Source organism: Vicia villosa, linkage group LG6, assembly GCF_029867415.1.
Source record: "Vicia villosa cultivar HV-30 ecotype Madison, WI linkage group LG6, Vvil1.0, whole genome shotgun sequence".
NCBI classification, from domain to species: Eukaryota; Viridiplantae; Streptophyta; class Magnoliopsida; order Fabales; family Fabaceae; genus Vicia; species Vicia villosa.
This window is the reverse complement of record NC_081185.1, coordinates 55,298,863-55,304,085: the sequence shown is the minus strand read 5'-3', so window position 1 is coordinate 55,304,085 and position 5,223 is coordinate 55,298,863. Positions and strand designations below refer to the sequence as shown.

The window sequence follows — 5,223 nt, the reverse complement described above, 5'->3', positions numbered from 1 at the left end:
ACCAAAAAGAGTTTTGTTTTGCATATTTAGAGAAAGCACATCGAGGCCTACGCCACAATCGTTTCTCTAAATAACGGTTAAGAAATACATCGAGGTTTCACACCTCAATCATTTCTTCTCCGCTAAGTAAAGGAGATACAAAAAGAGTTCTTTTGTGAATATTTAGAGAATGCACATCGAGGCCTACACCACGATCGTTTCTCTAAACAACGGTTAAGAAATACATCGAGGCTTCACACCTCAATCATTTCTTCTCCGCTAAGTAGGAAAGAACATACATCGGGGCCTACGCCCCAATCATTTCTTTCTTACTATGAAATATAGTAACGGTATGATCTTCATCGATATTTATTAAGTATTTTAAAAGTTGAAAAGAAAAGAAGGACAACTAGCCTAAAATGAAAACTAGTCTAATGTTATGATTCTACCTAAATGTTAGGAGCAAAAAGCGACATGAGAATATAAGCATAAGCGGAGATCGAAATTACAAGTAAAAATACAAGTAAATAACGATACAAGAATTAGTGTAAAATGGCTAACATAAACACTTGAAAATATGGTACAAGACATGAAAGTGAACGATGCAACATAGTACAAAAAATCAAATTTAAAGGACTATTTATTTTTATTGATTTTTTTATGTGACAAAAAGACAAGAATTTAATCAAGCAAGTGAATTAAAAATACAAGCCTAAAACTATTATTTTTGTGATTATTTTACTATTTTTATATGTGACAAAAATTCTATCAAGGTCTCAAAATTAATAAGAGAGAATTAGTATTAATTATCAAAATGAAAATGGCAAAAAACTAATTAAAAACTAAATTCTAATAATAGATATAGGGGGGTGCAGCACTGAATATAGTGGTGTAATAGCAGTTAGGGCGCTGGCCCATTGAGGCAGGCCCAGGACATTATTTTTGTTTCAGATTGTTGGCCAAAAATGGATAGCACGGGCCAGTGGGGTGTAAATGGTAAAACGGCCCATGTGCGATTTTATTGTTTGATTTTCTTGTCAAAGAAGTTGTATGGGCTTCATAGGTGTGTGCTTAGCAATTACGACCCAGGGATTGTTTTTATCAGATTTTCATACAGAAAAAAATAAAATTTAAAAAAACAAATTAATAATGGAAATAATGGAAAAAGAGAAATTGGGGATTAGGGTTAGGCTTTGCGCCGTTTCAACTCTTTCTCTTAACTTCTCGTTCTCGTTTCTCCTTCGTGAAAACGGCGATGGCCTTCCCCTCCTCTCCGGCGAGCGTTATGAACGCCGCCGCAACTAACCCTTCTTCTACCTCGATCTCCGTCTCTAATCCCAACCTCATTCTTTCTAATTCGTCCCTCAATTCTCTGTATTTGATTCACAACAAAACCCTAAGAAGCCTAAGAAAGCGATTACAAGATGATGATGGACGCTACTGCTCAATTCATGGGGGAAACAATCAGAAGACCACAATCTACCGTATAGCATCAACAATGGCGCAAAAGAAGATGAATGATGGAAATAGCGATTCGAAGACTTACCTGAATGTGAGCCGAAGATGGTTGTTGAGGAAAACCAGAGGTGAGGTAATATTAAGCATCCATTATTCTTCAGTTCTTTGCTCTTCTTCTTCTTCTTCTCTTCTTCTATTTCTGAATTTTTGCTTTGAAACTCTGTTGATTGTTATTCTACGATTTGTTGTTGTGTTGATGTTATTGCAGTTAGAGATGAGGCGAAGATGATGATGCTGTTTGAAGGAATTTGTTGAAGATGAACGAATGGAATTGGTGGATGGGAGCGTTTCTTTGGGAGATTGAAGGTGAAGAGTAAGAGTGACGCCGATGGTTGTGATGCTGAGATGAACGTTGGATGAGGCTCGTTCTTGGAGAATTTGCAGTGATGTCGAGGCGATACGAAAGCGAAGTTGTGAGGAAGATTGAGGTTTGCGGACTTATGTATGGATTGACGATGATGAAATCTTCAGGTGTTGACCCTTTTCTTCTCCTTCTTCAATTTTCTTCTTCAATTCTGTTATGTGTGGATTTAGGATTTGGCTTGTGATAGTGATGATGGTGAGGTGCAGGTTTGGAGTTAATTCGATGAAGATGAAGGTTGAGGTTGCAGAGTTTGAAGATGGGTGAGTATGGAAGAGAGTGAAAGCGTGGAGTTTGTGATGTGGAACTGAGAGAATGAATGGAGTGAAAATGGTGGAGACGCTCAAGAATGATTGAAGTCTCTGTTATATAGGGATGAAAGGTTGGTTCTCTTCTGAAGTTTCTGTTAATTCAGTTAGAATTCTGTTAGCTTTTCTATTGGCTATAACTGAATTAGTTAGGTTTTTAAGTTTGTTATGAGTTGGTTTAGGAATCTGTTAGGTGTTTTAGAAGTTAGTTACAAGGGAAGTTACAATTCTGTTATAACTGTTAGGATGAGTTAGCTTTCTGTTGGAAGGTTAGTTGGTGGTTTGAAACTGGTTAGAGGTGAGTTATGCAGTGTTTGTTAGTACTGGCTGAAACTGGTTTTTGATATGGATGTGGCTGCTGTTTGATATTGGTGTATATGACATTTTTCTGGTTTGATTTGCAGGTACAGGCTCAGTTTTGAAGATGGAATATGGGGCTGAAGTGAATTTATCATGCAGCGGGCTCGGTTCGACTTCAAGTGCAGGCTGCAGAGCATGAAGAAAAAGGAAGAGGAACTTGGGATTAGTTTTAGGTTTAGAAGTGAGCATATGATGTTTCTTTTTTCTTTCTGTTCCATGTTCCAAAAGTAGACAAACAGTAGGGTATTGGTATGGTTTGTAAATAATGGATTTCATTTGTAAATTTGAACTTGAATGAATATATTTGGAATAATGTTGGTTTTGAATGATGTGATATTGAGAATGGATGACGAATACATTTGTTGTTGAAATTGTGGTGATCTTTGAAAGAGCTTTGAATAAAGAATTCCAATTACTCTTACACTCCATATTAGCCCGCACGAATTTTCTCTCCAAACTCAACATGTTTACAACCCATTCTAATCAAGTTATTTGAACATACATTTAAATTCATGACATTGAATAATTCCAAACAAGGGATCCCTATGATCAAACTAAATTAGTCTTGCGCTAAAACTCTTATCTTCAACCATCAGATTTAATCCAGGTTAATTGCTCTCGGCCTTAAAATATCTTGCTTTGGTGAACACACGATGGGGATTCCTTGAAATAAATGATGGTGGAAGCATCAAGGAACACCTTGGCATGAAATCTCATGAGAATTTAGATGAAGAAGAGATTCATACTGCCCAAAAATTAAAGCTTTAATCTTATAATCCAACACCCGAAGTAACATTTACTGAATCATACTTGAATGAAGTAGAAACCCCAATCTCCAAGATCCTTGAACCCAAGACAACTTTATTGATTTAATGATGCATGAGTTATGACGACCTAAGATGTAAATGAATGAGAAACATAAGCCAATTAGAAATAAAATTAGGAGGGCAAATTTTGGGGTGCAACAGCTGCCCCTATTTAATCGCCTCAAACTTGAAGGCGAGATTGGCGCTAGCCTTTCGAGCAATCAAGGTAGAAGAAGATTAAATACCAAGTAAACCCGAAAATTTGCCTGATGAGAGATGTTATCCACTGGGGAAAAGATGGTGTCAACTCCACTTAGGTAGAATGTATCAATTCTGGATTGATCAAATTGACTCTGAGTCAAAAATGAAATACACATCAACTCTGGGTTGAAAAGGAAAGGTGGGTTGACTCTGGGTCGAAGAATAAAGGGAGGTCAACTCTGGGTTGGATAAGAGGTAAACATCAATTCTGGATTGAGAACGGAAAGTGAAATTAGTATTAATGGGACAAGATATAGGCATCAACTCTGGGTTGAGAAAGAAGGAAAGAAAATCAACTCTGGGTTGAAAACAAGAGATAGACATCAACTCTGGGTTGAGAGAAAGTAAATCAACTCTGGGTTAGAAATGAAATAAACGTCCACTCTGGGTTGAAAAAGAAACGTGGGTCGACTCTGGGTTGAAGGATGAAGGGAAATCAACTCTGGGTTGAGGACAATAGGTAGACATCAACTCTGGGTTGAGAGAAGGTAATTCAACTCTGGGTTGAAAGAGGAAAGATGATCAATTAGGAATAACCATCAACTCTGGGTTGAATGAGAGAGAGAAATCAATTCTGGATTGAATAAAGGATAACCATCAACTCTGGGTTGAGAGGGAAAGGAATCAATTCTGGATTGAATAAAGGGTAACCGTCAACTCTGGGTTGAGCGGGAAAAAGGATAAAGGATAACCATCAACTCTGGGTTGAGTGAAAAAAGATAAGGGTCAACTCTGGGTTGAATAGAAGACAACCGTCAACTCTGGGTGAGTGGGAAAGCAAGGATCAACTCTGGATTGAATAAAGGATAGCCGTCAACTCTGAGTGAGTGGGAAAGAGAGATAGTCAATTCTGGATTGAACAAATGATAACCGTCAACTCTGGGTTGAGTGGGAAAGAGATCCCTAACTCGGGGTTAAAAGATGAGAGGAAAGTCAACTCTGGGTTGAATACAAAAACATCAACTCTGGGCTGAAGAAAGATGAACATGATTGACTATGGGAGATGACACCACAATGGTAACTCTGAGTGATCCAGTAGAATATCAATTGAATGTTGTATAGGGAACCCATCTGATGAATAACTTGGCTTATGCTTCATATGCAAATGTTTTATTTATTTGTGCACTTCTGGAGATGCTATGCAATGATTGCTATATGCAGTGTACTGATTGGATGTTTAGGGTTTCTGCTTTGTATGGTGTAGATTAGATGGAGTTCTGAACTCTGCTTGATTCAAGATAGGGTGGATGCCCCAGCTTTGTTGATGATTGGATTATTGAGGGAGGTATGCCAATGAGAATGCAATGATATGCATGATGTATGTATGATTATGAATGAAATGATTGCTTCCAGGATACAAGGAGTGAATGAAGTGTGCCCTTGCGGAAAAGTCATTGCTTGTGAAATTGTTGGTGGAGGTGAGGTGTTTGGCTTGACCCCTCAACACTTGTCTCGATATTTGACACTTGATTGAAGATGAAGAGATGAATTGTTACTAGCTTGCCCCAGTTTGTATGATCTCTTGAGATGGAACTTTGATAATGCTTGAATCATGGAGATTTGAAATGGTCAGCCCCAGTGTAGATCATGGAATGAATGCCTCAAATTGAAAGGAATTGTTCCACCAAAT

General features: G+C 37.9%; 1 long non-coding RNA gene across 2 annotated transcripts; it reads left to right on the top strand.

Annotated features, from left to right (window-relative positions):
• The first annotated feature begins 1,164 nt into the window (after positions 1-1,164).
• LOC131611540 (uncharacterized) lies at positions 1,165-2,852 on the top strand. Of its 2 annotated transcripts, none has more exons than XR_009286977.1 (3): positions 1,165-1,565; positions 1,706-2,240; positions 2,571-2,852. It is a non-coding gene; the product is annotated as an uncharacterized LOC131611540 (long non-coding RNA). The 2 variants fall into 2 exon arrangements; XR_009286976.1 differs by having other exon boundaries at positions 1,165-1,570.
• Positions 2,853-5,223: the final 2,371 nt, after the last annotated feature.